Source organism: Centropristis striata, chromosome 3, assembly GCF_030273125.1.
Source record: "Centropristis striata isolate RG_2023a ecotype Rhode Island chromosome 3, C.striata_1.0, whole genome shotgun sequence".
Lineage (NCBI taxonomy): Eukaryota > Metazoa > Chordata > Actinopteri > Perciformes > Serranidae > Centropristis > Centropristis striata.
Window position 1 is genome coordinate 28,725,000 of NC_081519.1, and position 19,176 is coordinate 28,744,175.

At 37.7% G+C, this 19,176-nt stretch overlaps 1 protein-coding gene across 1 annotated transcript in view; it reads right to left on the reverse strand.

The window, feature by feature from the left end:
- klhdc8a (kelch domain containing 8A) overlaps positions 1-17,814 on the reverse strand; it is a 62,699-nt gene extending 44,885 nt beyond the window's left edge. The window contains exons 1-2 of the mRNA XM_059330086.1: positions 17,265-17,814; positions 10,744-10,805 (exon numbers count right to left, since the gene is read on the reverse strand). The gene's annotated coding sequence lies outside the window, so the exon portion shown is untranslated. The remainder of the gene's footprint in view (positions 1-10,743; positions 10,806-17,264) is intronic.
- Between the last annotated feature and the right edge of the window lie 1,362 nt (positions 17,815-19,176).

The following is a 19,176-nucleotide window of genomic DNA, read 5'->3' on the forward strand; positions in this document are numbered from 1 at the left end:
GTTCTATGTTCGAAAAATCACACCACCAGTTAGCATACATACACACATCTAGGTCGTTACCACAGCAACCAATGCAGAAAGATACAAGATGCCTGAAAAACCAAATCTGATACGATCATAAAAAACAAGCCAGTGCTATACATTGGAATCAGAAACAATACAGCCAACAGTCTGAACAGTCCGATGCCTGTTATTACTGCAAACTGTGTTGAAGTATAAAAATAATCTGTTGATGTTGATGTGGGCTTGGTGTGTGTTGTGTTGGGGTTTGAGAGGGCAATGGAAGTGACTTTACACGGCAGAAGGGGTGCAATGAATGACGCCATTGAGTTGCATTGTGGGAAATAAAGGATGACTAAAAGTATTTCGCCATGCTGATTCATTCATTTACCTTCTTTTCTGTAATCTTTCCTTTATGAGTTCCCTAACTTTATGCAAGTGGAAGACAAAAACACTGGATTATCCCTTTAAATGTGCACTACTGAACAAGCTAAAACTCAACATATAGCACAAAAAACAACTTTTTTGTAAAGGTCTGTAAGTGAACCAACATTATGTGAAAAACTTCTAAGAGGCGGTCTGAGTATCTGATGCCAAAACAAGAGCCAAAATTGCGCTGCTCCTATGTCTGATCTGCATTAAATGTTTGTTACAGCTTGTTTTTACAGGATACTCTGCATTGGAAAACACTGCAAATTGTCAAAGAACTGTATTTGTGGACATCATGGTTCCAACAATACACCCCAGGTCTGAAATTATGGATGGAGAGGACCGTAATCCTTACAGCAGCAAGCTTTTAACTGCTGTTTTTCAAAAACAACTTCTTTTTCTCCGTCTCCTTTAATCCTTCTTTCAAGTCTGCCTTACAGGTTGGGCTGTGAATTGTCAAAAGGCTTCAATAACTCACACCAGTTATTTTTAGTGCGGTAACCTATTTTCATTATTTAGAGGTCAGATAAAACGCCTGGTGTGCTTTATTGTGGTCTACAACTGACCCTCTCTGTACTCCCTCTCTCCCTCTGTTGGTGCAGGCAGTTCTGCAAGGGATCATTTATTGACTTGTATTTAATTAGTCTGCAGTATTCAAATAGCGCATCTGTGCTGCAGTCTGTAGTTGACCTCAGTACACCGACAAAGTTGCCAAAATGTGTATGTGCAAAATGTTCATGCATGCCTGTGTGTGTGTGTGTGTGTGTGTGTGTGTGTGTGTGTGTGTGTGTGTTCTTGTACTTCCTTCATAGTGAGGACCGGAACACATTTTTAACCAGCAGAGTGAGGACATTCTTGCAAATTGAGGACATTTCGGCCAGTCCTCACTTCTTTAAAGGTTTTTTTGAGATTTCAGACTTTGTTTTAAGGGTTCAGGTTACATGATAATAATAATTAATTGAAACTGCATTGTCTGGTTACAAAACTAACTACAATTATAGAGAAAATGTCCTTCATTTTTGTCTTTGTCAACTTTTTCATACATAATGAAGATGGATGAGGCAAAGGAAATAAAGGCAAAATTTACTGTGACCTCTTTTAATCTCCCACCCAACGATTACCCCATTTCAAAAAACTAAAACTAATAAAAACTAAACTAAAACTAGCAAACTCACTCTAAAAACGCATTTAAAGTAACTGAATTTGAAAACAAAAAATCACAACAAAATTAAAACTAAAACTAATGAAAAATCCAAAACTATTATAACCTTGCAAGGGAATTCACTATTACAATAAAGGCCCTCACAAAGATAGAAGTACAAGAATGTGTGTGTGTGTGTGTGTGTGTGTGTGTGTGTGTGTGTGTGTGTGTGTGTGTGTATAAAAATGCAGAAGGTGCCTGAGTTTTATCAGACAAACAGCTTTTCACACTGGCCTGGTTTTAACAATGATGAATTCATCCCCCAGAGCTCCAACAGCAGTTCCACCTCCCTGGGTCTGATACAATCAGTACTGTTTTGGCTCAAGCAAGCCTTATCTGGTTAAGTTCAGCACAGGCCAGCTACTTCATGGTAACAACCTGCTATTGATATAGATCCATTTAACTTTAGGAGTGAGAAAATGAGAAAAAGTCTTGGCAAACTAAAGATAGACACAGGGAAGTGAAGACACAGCAGTTTTTGTTTATCACAGCAGGGTCCTGAGTAAATTATCTGGGACAATTTTCATATGAATACAGGTGTGTTGTTCACTGACTGTCCTGCAGTGAGCTCACTTGAGCTAGAGAGACACACCCCAGCAGTCACTACTCATGAATTCAAGCAGTTTTAGACTTATGTCTTCAAATGGTCTGTCGCATGTCTGTGTCAGTCATTTTTATGTTATATTCACGACACACTGCAAAAAAGGTGTGTCTAAAAACAAGATAAAAACACTAAATCTGAGGGAAATGATCTTGCTGTTCAGTCTTAATATTGTAGGGGCAACAACCCTTACCCATCGTTAGAACCATCATTGAATTAGGGCTACAAAACCAAAGGTGTTAACTAGGGGTATGACGAGATCTTGTGCCTTGTTAAAAATCTGTCTCGCGAGATTTGTCAGCTATCCAAACTTCTTTTTGTGAGCTGTGGGGGAAGCAAAAATGAAAAGAAGAAGAGGAGGAGAAGGAGGGGAAGCAGCAAGCAGCCAGAATGACGTCACAGGGGCAGGCTGCTCGTTTGGTGGCACAGTCCTGCTAACAGGCTAACAGTTAGCTATGTAGCAGTACAGTGCTTATGTGCTGCTGCTGCAGCAGGTGTTCACTTAGCGATCTCTGGTGCTTGTTGTAAAAAAACAGACACTCTGTGCACAGTTAGCGATGCCGTTAAATCCACATCACGATGTTTATGATCAGCACAGACGCTGCATAGTTAACATGGCTAATTATGCACAGCTAAGCGATTACGCAACAATAGAAAACCATACGTCACCCCTGGAGTCTCTAAATCCCTCTGGGGGCTCTTACCCCAAAAGGAAACTTGGCTCATATTGTTTGCACTCGAAAAAAAGAAATAAATATTTTATTTTATTTATTTTATTTTAACTTTTATAAATTTTAGATTTAGTTTCAATTTGTGGAAGAAGAAATGTATTAAAAGCTCATGCTTACATCATCCATGTAAAGAGTTATAATAAAAAGAAAATTTCAAAATGCATGTGCAACTCTGTTAAATAAAAGTCTGTTGGTCCAGTCATATATTGTGTAATTGTAATTTTCTTCAAATCTCGTCTCGTCTCATTCTCATGAACCCGATATCGTGTCTCGTCTCGTTCTCGTGAGCTATCGTCACACCCCTAGTGTTAACTGATGTACTGTGAGAGAACAGAAAAACTTCTCATTGTTTTGAGAAGAGATTCCATTTTTTTGCTCCCTTTCACACACACAATGTCAAACATTTAAAGAGCATCATCTCTTTGTGTAAATGTTTTTCATATCTCAATAACACCATAAGGAACAAACACTCACAGATGCTTATGTTTGAAGTATAAAAAGCCATCACTATGGTAGCCTGATGAAGCCAGGAATGTTACATATCCTATGTCATTTAACTGCATCAGCTCAACATCCAGACCCCAAAAGATTTTACACTTGTGTAGTTAATTCTAAAGATTTTGTTATAGCATGGGTTATCTTAAAGCAAAGACATTCATGTGTCTCATATTTCTGGATTCTTTGGAATTAATATAAGAAAGATTGGCAGTGAAAACTATCATAAATGAACAGACAAAGTAAAGAAACCTGAAGAAGCTCAAACTTTATCTGAAGAAAATGCAAGTACTACCTACACAGTTTCCCTGACAGGTGAAGTCTGGAAAGTGAGCAGAAAAACTACAGCAAAGTGAGCTGAGCAGTGAAAATGGAGGCAAAGTAAAGGAGAACTTGTAGATTACTTGTGGATGGGATTTACAGGACAGGAGGCCTCATTTTCTCTGCTTTGCTTCAGACCAACACAGTATACAGTACATGACATTTACACAGTCTCTAAAATGTAATACCTCAAGGCTTGAGAGCTCTTCTTCACCATGTGAACATAGAGCACATTCCAACAAGAACACATTCTGCCTCTCTGGCTGACAGATCCACAGCTCAGCTCCTCTCAGCCAACTGAATCACCACCTTGTTCCCAGCAGCAGCTGCAGACATCCTGCCGCCGCTCGGCTTCAAGATTAGATGAAGCTCCGGGTTACCTGGCTGGCCAGCTCCAACTGATCTAATGGCCCAGACAGGATTAGGTGAATGTGCTGCCTTAACAGGGTGGGCAAGAAAGCTAAAGTCTCAAGGTTCGCAGGCAGCAAAGAGCCGCTCAACCAGGAGAACTCTCTCCTGAGTCTGAACTGACCTCTGGATCAATAGGCCAGGGGAAAGACGGCCCCAGAGAGCAAATGGAGCCAAAATGGAGCCAATAGCTTCTCTCTCTCTGCTCATTTCTTCTCTACCCTGCACATATAAACAGCGTGTGCTATCTGTAATAAATCTCCATCAGCAGAGAGAGACTCTATGGTAAGCACACTGTAAAAAAAGAAAAGTTGGGTGAATCAAAATTTCGAGGCAACAAACTTCGATAAAATTTTAAGTTGGACAACTTGGCCGCTAACATCAGTTAGCCGATAACATCAGTTAGCCGCTAGCATCAGTTAGCCGCTAGCATCAGTTAGCCGCTAACATCAGTTAGCCGCTAGCTTTCGCTAATGACCGTAAAGCTGTTTGTGTTTAAATGTTGAAAATGTGTAGGTTGCCTTCCCCAACAAACGACGTACGACACTGCACAACACAACTCAGAATAAAATTCCTGTATCATTTTAATTAATTTAATTAAGGTTTGATTACCTGTGTGGAGTCCAGCTCAGGCAGCACAGCCACAATGAGACTTCAAGTGCCATGCCAACTCGGAAAGTTGGCTTTCCCGCATTACACAACAAATAAATAAGAGTTAGCAGAACTATTGTCCCTTGTTTTGAACCCCAACTTAAAGACATAAGTACCAACAACCCACCAACTTGTTTCTGACCATACAACTGGCTTGCTTTGTTGTGCTAACTTACATTAATACCCTAAATGTCAATAATTTATATTTCCAAGTTTTACCAACTTGAATCACTGTTTTAGGCCGAAAAATACAAGTCGGCTTTTTTGCAGTGCAGGAACAATGCAGCATAATAATGTTGCCACGACCCAGAGCAGGAAAATTACCTGCTGCTGTCATTAGAGCTTCTTTTCTCTGTACTACTGCTGCTGGCCACCTCACTGTGAATGCTGTCATTTACATATTTTACACAAGATTGAAATGGCAAAACGTTCGAGCCCAGCTGTTCCTGTGTCTGTGTTGGTACTGATGAAGTGAATTAGCAGGCTAAATCTGGCAACGCAGGGTGCAGGTTCTATAATGAGAGAGCTGAGACTAAATAAGTTGTGGCTGATTGTTGGCTGAGGTTGTTGTGGAGCAGTTGGCGTTTCTCTTATCTGCTTTTAAAAGGCAAATAACTCACTCTACCCAGCTCGGTGTGGCTGTCCTTATGTGTTTCTGTGTGTCTGTTATCTATGTGTTTATGTGCATGTGTCTGTGTTCAGCCGGCACATGCTATAAAAGTGAGCACTCTGTTGCTGTAACAACTCAAGTATGCTGTCATGTTGAATAGGGGGGAGAATAGAGCACCCATTTCTTCCACCCTCTCTGGGTTTTTTTTTATGTCACATGAACGCAGTGACCACCTATCAGCCTGTACAAAGAGAAGCCCCACTGGGAAACACACATAAAAGGACAATAAATTGATGAAGGGAAAAGACAAAATGATGTGGCACTTACTAAAAAAGTTCTTAGGGGAATTCAGTCAATTGCATAGGGCTGGGCGATTTGGACCAAAAGTCATATCCCGATATATTTAGGCTGAATATCGATATTCGATATATATCCTGATATTTTTATCACAATGACATGTCACAAGTAGTTATATTGAAACCGTTTATTTAAGTGAACATAAATAATGTATAACAACAGGAGTACCTTTTTTAAAATCAAAGCTCCATAAAGTGCACATTTAAATAAAAAAAAAAACTTAAATAAAAATACCCTATGAAATAAAACAGGCCAAGTATTTCTGAAATATATTTATATGAGAAAAGAAAAACGAACATTATAAAAGAACTAAATATGACAAACCCTAGTAAGAGCAGCATTTATATATGTAAAAAATAAAATAAAATTGACCTATATCGATATATCCCATATGGTCTAAATTCCACATGACCAAAACCCCATACCTTCCCCCATGGTACGCTGTATCTAACAAACACTCCATCCACAGTGGGAGACTATGAGATGCACGTACACGCTCCAGGAAGGTTTGTAGCTGAACATTGACTATATTTGTTTACATACATACATCTCTATACCTCTATATTATATTTAATTAACTCCCTAGTGCACCAGAAAAACTAGCAATTCCTGTTTGCCCTGTTTTTAATGCTTGCTTGTGTTTTTTTTTTCTCTGCAGGATTTAAACAGATATAGGAACATTAGCCTCAAAAGACACAGAGGAACATTTATCTCTTGCTGTGCTGGTTCCAGCAGTGTGTGTGCTTAGGGTTTAAAGAAAATAGGATAAATCAGTTTACATAAATAGAACTGGCTTTTCATCCAACAAGATCTCCCACCTAAACGACAAAATAGATTGTTTGTCAATACCGCCCAAAACTACCATCAGTAAGTAAAAAGAGAGGATCGGATCATTCTAAAAATAGCGCACACATCGTTATACATACACGTACGGTTTGTGTTTGTAAAAGAGGCCGCTGATCTAGGTTTAGGGTCACCAAAACAAATACTGCATAACTGAAAAACTGACATTCTTGCATTGACTGAAATCATTAAAGATCTTGTCAAAAATTGTGCTCCTTTCAAAATAAACCAATACGCAGTTCATGCAGCCTAAAACCACTTCACATCAACATTACGTCTTGACCGCGGGCACCAGATCAGCAATCGATCAATCGATCGATCAATCAATCAATCAATCAATCAATCAATCAATCAAAGGGTCTCAGAGGGTCGAAGACATGGATGACGAGAGACTGATTGTTGAAGTGGAACAGCATACAATCATTTATGACAAAACATATTGTTTTTATAAGGATAGATGGTCAGATCAACAGATCTTCCACGTCCGAGAAGCAAAGTAAGCTGTTTGTTGTTGTTGTTTACTTTATACACACAGTTCATCACGTAATCTCGCGGTCTCCCATACGTTAGGGTTATAGCGTGTTCCCGTTATCGCGGGTGTTTTCAAATTCAGCTAGTTTTAATTTGTTTTTTAGAGTGAGTTTGCTAGACTTTATCAGTTTTTATTCTTTGGAAAATGCTTAGTTTTAGTTTAGTTTTTATTAGTTTTCGTGTTAGTGTTAGTTTTTTTGTAATGGGGTATTTGTTGGGTGCCAGATTCAATAAGGTCACAATAAATGTTTCCTTTATTTCCTTTGTCTGATCCATCTCAGCCCCAATAAGTTCATTAACTCATAAATCCAGATAGATGAAATAGATTTTATATCAACCAAAAAGGTTTAAGTATGAAAAAAGTTGACAAAGAGGAAAACGAAGGACATTTTCACTATAATTCTAGTTAGTTTTAGTTAGTTTTGTAACGTTCACTTAACAAAAATGTTTTTTCAATTCTAGTTTTCATTATTTCGTTAGTTTTCGTCGACTATAATAACCTTGTTGCTGAGCTGAGGTCAAAGTCTAACCATCTTTCGAAAACAATATCCACACCACACACACTGTTGCTCTTTGATGCATGGATGCACAAACAGCCTAATGAGTTTAGGTCTGAGGGTCTGGGAAGCTAATCAAAAGACGTGGCTGCATTTTGCATGTTGCTGCGCCAGGAGCCATGGAGACAAGACGGAAATAGATACAGGCGCTTAGGAAAGAGCAAACATTAGCAGAGCTGAGAAAACAAAGCTTGATGTATGCATGGACATGACGTGCCTGCACCAAAGAACATGCTTGGTTACATAAGGACAATGTATATTGAGTTTCCCCGTACTGTGTTGTGTCCCTGAAGCTCAGCCCCCTCCCTGGCTCAACCACTCTTATATTCAGGGCATAGTGGTTCTGCTTCCTTTCACTGACTGCTGTGTAGGAGTCAAATTAGAGTGAGCTGATCCAGTGTGGCAGTGCTGTGAAGGCTTGAGTGGAGAAAAGAGCAAAGGAAGAAGCGTAAGGAAAGGAAAGATGGAGGAAAGGCAGAGGAGGGAGAGGGAGTAACGGTGAGGAGTGGGAGAAGTGGGCTAAGTTAATGGATGAAGGATATTACATGGAGGATATAATGAGAGGGAGGGACAGCTTAATGAGGGGGGTGATAGAGACTGGGTAGCGAAGCTAGCGGGTTATATGGAGCACAGGCTCTATTACAGAGGGGAGTTAGGGACATCATAATCCCTGTGGCCTTATAAGTAATTACTATGTGATAGAGAAAGAGAATGGTAAGACATATCTACTGTCAGCAGAATTGGAATTAACTCCCTAACGGTTATTTCACTGCACCAGGCTTTAAGTGTGTAAGAGTGTGTGTGAGTGTGTGTTTGCAATACCCTTTTAAGATTTGAATGGTTGACTTTCAGATTGAGAGCATTTTTCTCTATTAGAGTTGGTTCAGAGGTACGATGTGGGTTCATGGGTAAAGTAATCTAGAGAGAACATAAGGAGTGTGTTTACCTCCTCACTGTGTGGATCATAACACAGAAAGAGGTCTGGACAGCATATCCTGCAGCAGGCTCAATATTATCCACCTGTTCTAAGGAAAAACAGCAACCAGGCTGCTCCCTTTCTGTCTGGTACAGTATAAACACATTCACTTTGTTAAGCTGAGCTACAATAACATAAACAACAGCATTGTGTTCCCCTGTAGATCACCAGCTCCAATACTTTCTCCTAATGTAAGCTGTGCACATTGTTCAACAGCTTAACAATAGATCAGTGTAAGTGACTGTTTTGTACTGGAAAAAAATTAAATAGTCAAGAGGCAACCTCCAGGACTGGAAAGTGAAGCCATAGGGCTGTTTCCACTACCGGACAATACCCGGAATGAGGCGGGTCTCACTCGCCGAAACGCCCCTAATTTGAATACGAGCAGTTCGGAGCCGGCTTTTGTCGGGACTTTTTTAGTCCCTGTAGAAGAGCAGGGTCTTTTTTCTCCCCTGAAAAACGCCTGGTTACTGATTGGATAGATCGCTAATCGGGATGTGACGTAGTACTCTACACGACAACAACACACGCCATTTGACTTTGCGACTTTGTTTCTAAATTTAGCTACTTTTCAGACCCCTTTAGCGACTATTTTTCAAGAAAGCGACTGGAGACAAATCCAGCGACTCCTTCTTACTATTCTTATCGAGCCGATAACGAGCCGGAGGCTGGATTGTTAAGACGAGCCACCGTTAGCGGCAGTTAGCTACAGTTAGCTCTGTAGCAGTACAGTGTGTATGTGCTGCTGCTACAGGAGGTGTTCACTTAGCGATCTCTGTTTGTTTACAACAAGCACCAGACAATCTGTGCACAGTTAACGATGCCGTTAATTCACAATCATTATGTTTATGATCAGCGGAGACTCTGTGCATAATTAGCCATGCTGCTTTCAGCTGCTGATGTTGTGCACAGTTAGCGACGGTGAAAACCATACGTCACCTCCATGGTCTCTAAATCCCTCTGGGGGCTAATTTGTAGTGGAGACACGCAGAGTGAGAGGACTTTTGAGAGGCTGTGGCCTGAGGCTTTCCCGTTGGACACTTTCCCCCCCTAGTCGAAACACAGCTAATGTGAAGTGGCTTAAACTTGCATTCTTTCTAATTGCCAGCAGGGGGCGAAAAAAGAAGTCAGTCTGTATGTAATTCAACAGGAAAATGACTGTACTTCTCACTTTATTTTATTAATTTTAAGTTTAGTTCAATACAGCATAATGTACCTTTTTTAAATGATGGTCCTATTTACAGTAAAAAAGATGTAAAGCAGGGTACGCTTCAGGATGGAGCTACATTATGACTGACTGGTTGCTACCATGGTGCAAACCCCATGGTACCAAAGTGTTTTTGTCCTAAAACTTTGACACTTTCACAGTATGTTTTCACTTCATTAAAACTGTACCAATTTAGTCTCTCAGAAATGTCTTATTCATTGTCCGGTTGGACTTAAAGACACTCTAAGGAGATGGCTGTTTGTTTTGAATAACCATTGCTCCTTGCTTACTTGCTTACTAGTTCAAGATCCAAAAAACCCAACATGGCAACGGCCTTAAACCAAGATGCAAAACCAATGGGTGATGTCACATTGACTACGTCCATTATTTTCATACAGTGTTTGTATAAACTGTGTGCCACCAGTCATCAATCAAACTGTGACTTTGGAGCAGTGCTGCCAAGTCAAAATTTGAAAATGTCACTCACCTTGTCAGAAAGAGACGGCCCATCATCCCAACAGCACTGACTGACAGACATATGTTATATCAGTTTTTAACTTCTTCCTAACTTTGACAGGATGAGCTCTATCCTGGTTGTTTTGTGAGAAAATGAGCAGGCTAACTTTAGACTGAGGCAAGCATCGAACCACATCGATTTGAAATACCGCCGCACGATGCATAGCAATTGACTGAAATGGAATTTGGAGTATGTGTGTGGAAGGAAGTAATCAATGGTTGTTGAAACAAGAAAAGATGGGAGAAGGAAGTAAAAAGTGAGGAGGGGGGAGTGGAACAGAGGTGAGAAAATCAATGACACTAATGTACCTTCAGGTTGGAATCCCAGGCAGGACACCCTTGATGATTTCTCAGCACTGTGAATCAGTTACCTGTGAAGTCAAGAAGACGGCAATATAAACGCTTCACCACAGAGCATTACACACACTAACACTGTGTTCAACTCATCACCCTCACACTGGAAAAAAGGTGTAAAACCAGGTAAAAACACTAAATCTGAGGGAAATGATCTTGCTGCATGGATAGATAATTTCACTTGATAAGATTTCTTAAATTAAGATTATTAAATCTAGAAATAAGCATGTTGAACGCTTAAAATAAGAAATTAAGTCTTAAAACAAGATAAATTAAAGCTGCAAGCAGCGATGAACTGGCCCGAGCAGAGTGCACTGAAAATTATTTGTTTCTTTCTGAGTTAATTTTCTTATTCTAAGCGTTCAAACATGCTTATTTCTAGATTTAATAATCTTAATTTTAGGGGTGCGCAGATTGCAATTTTCTGGCCGATCACAGATTTTTAAAAAGCCTGACCTGCCAATTCCTATTATGGCCGATACCGATTTTTTCACAGCATACACCTTCAATGTTTGAATCTTTTATTTTATTGAAAAACAATAACACAGCAGTATTTTTCTTTAACAAATAAAGGAAATCACAATGTCTGAGGTAGTTAATAAAATATTGAACTTAAAATAAATAGCAACAATTTACAGGACAAACTAACAGAAGAACTGCAACCATAAATAAAGTGTCCTGAGTTTTTGGTTTCGTTATAGTACAACATACATACAACTAGGGATGGGCATCGATTTTCGAATATTCGAATAGTCATTAAATAGTAAAAAATCGAATAGTTAATCATATCTGGAAAAGAGCATAGCAGCGTAGCATTTGAAGATACACAGTGTGGCAGGCTAGATGCCCAGCTGTAGAAGAAGAAACAAACAGAGGAGAGGGTTTTCCACGGTGGGACAGTCTGTGGTTAGCCCCCAGAGGGATTTAGAGACTCTGGAGGTGACGTATGGTTTTCACCGTTGCTAACTGTGCACAACGTCAGCAGCTGAAAGCAGCATGGCTAATTATGCACAGAGTCTCCACTGATCATAAACATAGTGATTGTGAATTAACGGCATCGCTAACTGTGCACAGAGTGTCTGGTGCTTGTTGTAAACAAACAGAGATCGCTAAGTGAACACCTCCTGCAGCAACAGCACACTGTACTGCTACAGAGCTAACTGTAGCTAACTGTAGTTAACTGCTGCTCTTCTTAACGAGCCGGTCAACGCACATTCAGACCTTTGTGGAGGTAGATAAGATCACTAGATAAGATCGGTTTGACATAAAAGAATCGGCCGATCCCGCAAAATTAAGGGAATCTGTGCACCCCTACTTAATTTTTGAAATTTTGTCAAGTGAAATTATCTGTCCATGCAGCAAGATCATTTCCCTCAGGTTTAGTGTTTTTATCTGGTTTTTAGACACAACTTTTTTCTGCAGTGCAACTAGCTCGAGTTTACTTATTTTCTTTTAATTCTGAACAAATGTGATCACAGGTAAAATTGCTATTGAATGTTTCCCCTTTTTCATTATCTATCTAGTTCTTTCACAGCTGCTGGTGTTTAGACAATGAAAATGGCATTTGGAGAAAAACATGTTTATATTTGTCCACGTCAAATATCAAAAGTATTGTTTTGATATGGTGCCGAAACTCGACTGGCACTAGCATCAACAATTTTCATATGATCACCCTGACACAGTGTCAACCCCATTTCCAGCAGCAGCAGGAAGCTGTTTTTAGCAAAAAAAATATTGCAAGTGTAATCCAGGGTGATGTTTTTTAAGTTCTCTTTCTTTTGTATTATTCATTATACACAAGCAATAAATCATTCCATAATATGACCAACACAACACTTCATACTGTCACCTTATAAACTGCTCTTCTACTCAGGCCAGGCCTTTGTGTTAGATGAAACAATGCATGAATTGATATGACTAACATCTTTATTCAGTTACTGAATTGTAAACACCTTCAATATCAGTGTTTTAGAATAATAAACCTTTCTTAATAAACTTGTAGGTAACACTTTAAAATAACCCTCATTTATAAATGGTAAACAGATACTTTATTAATGTTTAATCATCATTTATAAACCGTTTATAGGCCATTTAGAATGGTAAATACATAATTTATTAATTTTTAACTAACTAAATCATTTATAAATGGCAAATAGATGGTATATTAATGTAAGTTAATAGTTATGTTACCATTAACAAACAATTAAATCATAATAAATAGTTTATTAATAGTTTTAGTGGCACTCATTATAACATTTTAACACCATATTAAGGATGTTTAGATTTTGAAATGATTCATATAGCTTTAAGAAATTGGTTTAAAACATTTCATGATTAAATATGTATAGCACTTAGTAAATGGTAAATAATTGGTTTATAAACATCACTTAGTTGGTTATTGTAAAGTGTTACCAACTTGTATTTTAAAGCTCTGAAGTCCAGGAGATTTTAGTTCAAATTTCTCAACTTCCTATGTATTCTGTATCTGTTCAGCATCTTTCAGTCTGTCCTTACACCACATGCATGGCTCCTTTTTGTCGACACAAACTTGGCTATCAGTCAGATTTTTCATTTTATTTTAATTAACAAAGTATAAAGCTGCCAGGAACCCAAAATACAAACAAAAGACAGGTGTCTATGGAAATATACCTTTTTTTTTAAACCATTCATACACACAAAAACCTCAGAAAAAAATATAAATAATAAAACTGCAAAACAGTCTATTTGCATATCCATTAAAAATAGTAATAGTTTTCATTGTAGAAAGAAAATTCACATTTTAAAAATGGTCTAGAAACATAAATGGCACACTGTGAAACCCCTATTATTGCACTTTCAACTGGCTTTCTCAGCTTGTCTACATATCATATATAAATAAAGTTATTACTGTAAATAAAACATGTATTTTCAATAAATTGATGGACTCCAGAGGGTAAATCATGACTTGAATAAAACTTGGTGAGGCCTGGTGTTAACATCATTCATTCATTTATCATCTTAAACCACATATTCAAACTCGGCTCGCTGGAGAAAACCCCTGCTGACATGGGGAGAACATGCAAACTCCACACAGAAGAGCCCTGATCCTCTTACTGTGAGGCAACAGTGCTAAGCACTACACCATCAGTGTGAACATTAACAAATGAAAAATGGATATGAATCTCACTTATCTCTAGTCAGTTATACTTTTAAAAAAAGAGTGAAAGTGCAGAAAGATTCAAAAGGAAGAATTTCTACACCCCACTTTAGCCCTGCTACTCTAAACATTTTTCTTGGTATGTATTTATCACTTTGTATTGTCAATGGGTGAACAGATTGTAACGGCTTTCTGGGTTGCCTATCACAGCCTGTAGATGGATTTCAATGTAAAAGACTGACTTTTTGCCTCAAAAATCCAAAGGATGTGAATTGTATGCAGGATCATGAGTGGCTTGCCTCCCTATAACTTCCCTACAGCACCAACAAATTGCTAGATATTAGGGCTGCGCGATATATCGATATAAAAATTATATCGATATATTTTTATATTTTAAATGCTGCCCTTACTAGGGTTTGTCATATTTAGTTATTTTGTAATGTTCGTTATTTTTTTCTCATAAATATATTTATGTCAGAAAAAGATTGGCCTATGTTATTTAAAAGGTTATTTTATTTAAAACTTATGTGAACTTTATGGAACTCTGATTTTTTTTTTTTTTTTTAAAAAGGTACTCCTGTTGTTATACAGTATTTATGTTCACTTAAATAACTGTTTTAATAAAACTACTTGTGACATGTCATATTTGACTTTGACTGAACATTTGCTCTCACTTTGCAATAAAAATATCGGGATATATATCGTATATCGATATTCAGCCTAAATATATCTGGATATGACTTTTGGTCCATATCGCCCAGCCCTACTAGCTATTGAGGCTATACTTGAGAGAATCATGTCAGCTAATTCATTCACATGGTTGGGGCTGATCTAGCTGGTAAATTGGCTAGCTCGCTGTTAGCAAATTATTTGGTGCTGGGTAGCTAAATTACAGCTCACTGTGTGTTGTGGTGGGTGGCAATCATTCATGGAGCCAAAGGTCAAAAAGCATGAATAAAATGACTAAATGACTAAACAGTTAGCTATGTTTTTTCTCATAATTGACAGCATATAGCAGTAAAGTACACTGTAAAAAATGTCTGTAGATTTTATGAAGAAAAACTGCTAAACCATGACAGTAAAAGACCGTAAAATGATAAATGGGTTAATTCAGTTTCAGTAACAATGAAACACCATAAATGTATCAGCCAAAACAGTATTTTTTACAATTTTGTTAAAAAAAAACCATATTACTCCACTGTAAAATACACTGGCACCGTGTTTGTAACAAAAATATACTGTTATATATATATATATATATATATATATATATATATATATATATATACAAGCATCACTGTAATTTTTGCATTTATTTTTTGTAAAAAATACTTTTTCTCACTGTAAATGTACTAAACATCATATCTGTAACAGAAATATACTGTAATATTTAATGGTAAAATCTTTAATTTATGCAGCATTTATAAGTATTTTCTTGTCAATTATGTGGCAGAACAGCGTTTCTTTTGATGGAAAAACTTTTTATTTTTTACGGTAAAATATGGAATAAAATGGCAATCTTAAATGTGAAATCAACAGTGCTTCGTCAATCATTTTACCGTTATATTAGAAAAAGTTGCACCTTATTTATTACGGTAAAGATCTGGCAACCACAGCTGCAGGTTTTTTGCCATTTTTTTTTTTTTTTTTACAGTGTAGCGTTAGTTTAAATTGAGCAAAGTTGGGGTCCATATTCCTCCCCTGGAGTTTCTGATCTGTATTGTTATGTAAGTTAAGTTAAGTTTCAACTTCGGAAGCAAAGTATGAGAGTGGTGGAGAGTGACAGTCTCCCTCGGGGAGAAAGGAAGACAAAGAAATGTCATTCTTCCTCCTGTACATCTGTGCTCAGCCTGAACCTAGACAGACTGAAGACAGACAAGTGTGGTGAATATTGAGTAAGTGACCTTTCAGATAACGCCTGGATGGTCTTTATATTCACTGTCATCATTGTCATGAGGACTGTAACAATAGATCCATCATCATCAATCATCACTTCATGGGCTGGGGAAGGAGATGAAAAAACCTTTTCAGCAAAGACAAATGATGTAAACAATCCAGTAATATTCAAAGTTTATGCGGCAGGCACAGCAAGAAACTGTTTAAGCTGTAGATTCATCTTTACGGACACTGAACTTTGTGGTGCTGTTGAATTGAATGGTGTTATTATTAGTTATTAGTTTCCAATATTGTGTCCACCCCTTTTATATGAATGAGAAATATTCACATTGAAGAAGCTGAAATCAGAGAATTTCGACTTATTGTCTTGAAAAAACTGCTCAAACCAATTATTCGATGATCAAAATAGTTGACTATATACACTCTCTGAAATAGATTAAACAACATTAAAACCTTGATGAAGAGTTTTGTATTCACTGTTAGCTTTGACTAGGTGTACCTTATACTCTGACAACCAATTATGTATATTATAATGGTAATCTGTATATGGGTCAGTGACAAACAAGGGTTGGCAAGATGTCAAATAGTGTAAGCACAAAAGAATGATACATATTAAGTACTTTATCCATCTACAGTGGATTTAAGTGGACTTATACATGTAATAATCATCATAACATGACATCAAATGGCCAAATACAATAGGATACATTAAAACATTAGATTACATTAGATCACGTCATTGACCCATATTATATGATTTGCACTGAGGCACTGTGTTTTTATTTATGTATTATTATTATTATTTCTCCCATGCTATCCCTACATTGTTGCTTGTGTATACGGCACACAATGGTGTATCACTCACTTGCATTATTTGGAATCATATCACTATTATTCCTCAAGTATTCATCTCCATCATTCTAAATTAAAGGCTATATTTAATCAATAAGTGAGGTCCCTACTCTCCACAGTGGGAGGGACCATTCAAACAACACCATGTTTATCTTAACATTAGTAATGGAGGCTTTCAGGCGTCTAATTATCACAGTGTCACACACAAAAACAATTACAGGAGCAACATTTACAAGGGCCTGTAAATGCTTAGCTAGTGTAATGTAGGCTATCCACGTACTTTAATTAAAACTAGAGCTAACAGTAAGGCTAATTAAAGTATCAGTTTATTTCACAATGGTTGTAATATTAGCCGTATCGCAACACTGGCTTAACTGTACATTTGTATCATGAACTACACGAAGTTTACTGTAGAAAATGGCAACTTTCTACACATTAAGCACCGTGCAGTCGAATGTAACGAGTAACGAAGTACTGCTAACCAAAGTACTAGCGTTACTTTCCAACTGGAGTCATGTCAAGCCGCTCCGGAGCCTCTCCTCTCCGGAACACCGCTTACATCTCCATCAATCCCCCTTCGCGAGCTACTTACTTTTCCCGCCTCCGTCGCTCCTCTCTCGGTGTGGCCGCTTCTCCTCTCCCGCTCCTCTCCTCTCTCTGGAGGTGAGCGATGGAGAGAGGAGTGGGATCCAGGCGGAGAAAGATGGGAGGCGAGGCGCGCCGTTAGCAGCTCCCGCCGTACCGGAGCGGAGGAGCGGGCTGGAACACGACACAGCTCCGCTCACCGTGCCTCATATATCGCCATTATGTGGGTCAGGGATGAAGTATTCATCTCCAGCTTTCATCGCACAAGTTAAAGCTCATCCCTGCGGTGGTACGATCCGGAGAGAGGGAGAGAGCCTGTGTGTTGTGATAACCTACATTTGGTGAAGGAGAGCCCACTGACACGATTATTTGAAACCAAGAGATATGTGGAGCCTTCTGCTCTTTCACTTGATTTGAGGTTACACTAAATATACTATGGACTAAAATAAAAAGCATGGGCTTATGAGGAGCTGTAAAAGACATAGTTTTAAGCCAATATCCAGCACAGCAGCAAGCATTTTGACTTTTAGTCCTCCTCTGCTGCACAGTCTGCACATTATTATAGTGCCCCAGGCCAGACATCAAGGTCCACACCACTATGATGTATTGACAGGATTTTAGTTTTCATTACAATATTTTTGTTTTATTACCAAACAACCTAACTCAACCTAGGGCTGGGCGATATATATATATATATATATAAATACATTGATATGTTTTTAAATGTGATATGGAATTAGACCATATCACATATATCGACTTAGTTCAATTTTTTTTCTCTATAAATGCTGCCCTTACTAGGGTTTGTCATATTAAGTTATTTTGTGATGTTCATTATTCTTTCTCATTAATATATTTATTTCAGAAAAAAATTGGCCTATTTTCTTTCATAGGCTATTTTTATTTGATTTTTTTTATGTTATTTAAATGTGCACTTTATGGAGCTTTGATTTAAAAAAAAAAAAAAAAAAAGGTACTCCTTTTTTTATACAGTATTTATGTTCACTTAAATAAATGGTTTCAATGAAATTACTTGTGACATGTCATATTTGGCTTTGACTGAACATTTGCTCTCACTTTGGGCTAAAAATATCGGGATATATGTCATATATCGATATTCAGCCTAAATATATCGGGATATGACTTTTGGTCCATATCGCCCAGCCCTCGCTGAAGGAGAGCCCAGTGCCACGATTATTTGAAACCAAGAGATATGTGGAGCCTTCTGCTCTTTCACTTGATTTGAGGTTACACTAAATATACTATGGACTAAAATAAAAAGCATGGGCTTATGAGGAGCTGTAAAAGACATAGTTTTAAGCCAATATCCAGCACAGCAGCAAGCATTTTGACTTTTAGTCCTCCTCTGCTGCACAGTCTGCACATTATTATGGTGCCCCAGGCCAGACATCAAGGTCCACACCACTATGATGTATTGACAGGATTTTAGTTTTCATTACAATATTTTTGTTTTATTACCAAACAACCTAACTCAACCTAGGGCTGGGCGATATATATATATATATATATATATATATAAATACATTGATATGTTTTTAAATGTGATATGGAATTAGACCATATCACATATATCGACTTAGTTCAATTTTTTTTCTCTATAAATGCTGCCCTTACTAGGGTTTGTCATATTAAGTTATTTTGTGATGTTCATTATTCTTTCTCATTAATATATTTATTTCAGAAAAAAATTGGCCTATTTTGTTTCATAGGCTATTTTTATTTAAGATATTTTTTATTTAAATATGCACTTTATGGAGCTTTGATTTCTTTTAAAAAAAGGTAGGCCTACTCCTGTTTTTATACAGTATTTATGTTCACTTAAAGAAATGATTTATATGAAATTACTTGTGACATGTCATATTTGGTTTTGACTGAACATTTGCTCTCACTTTGCAATA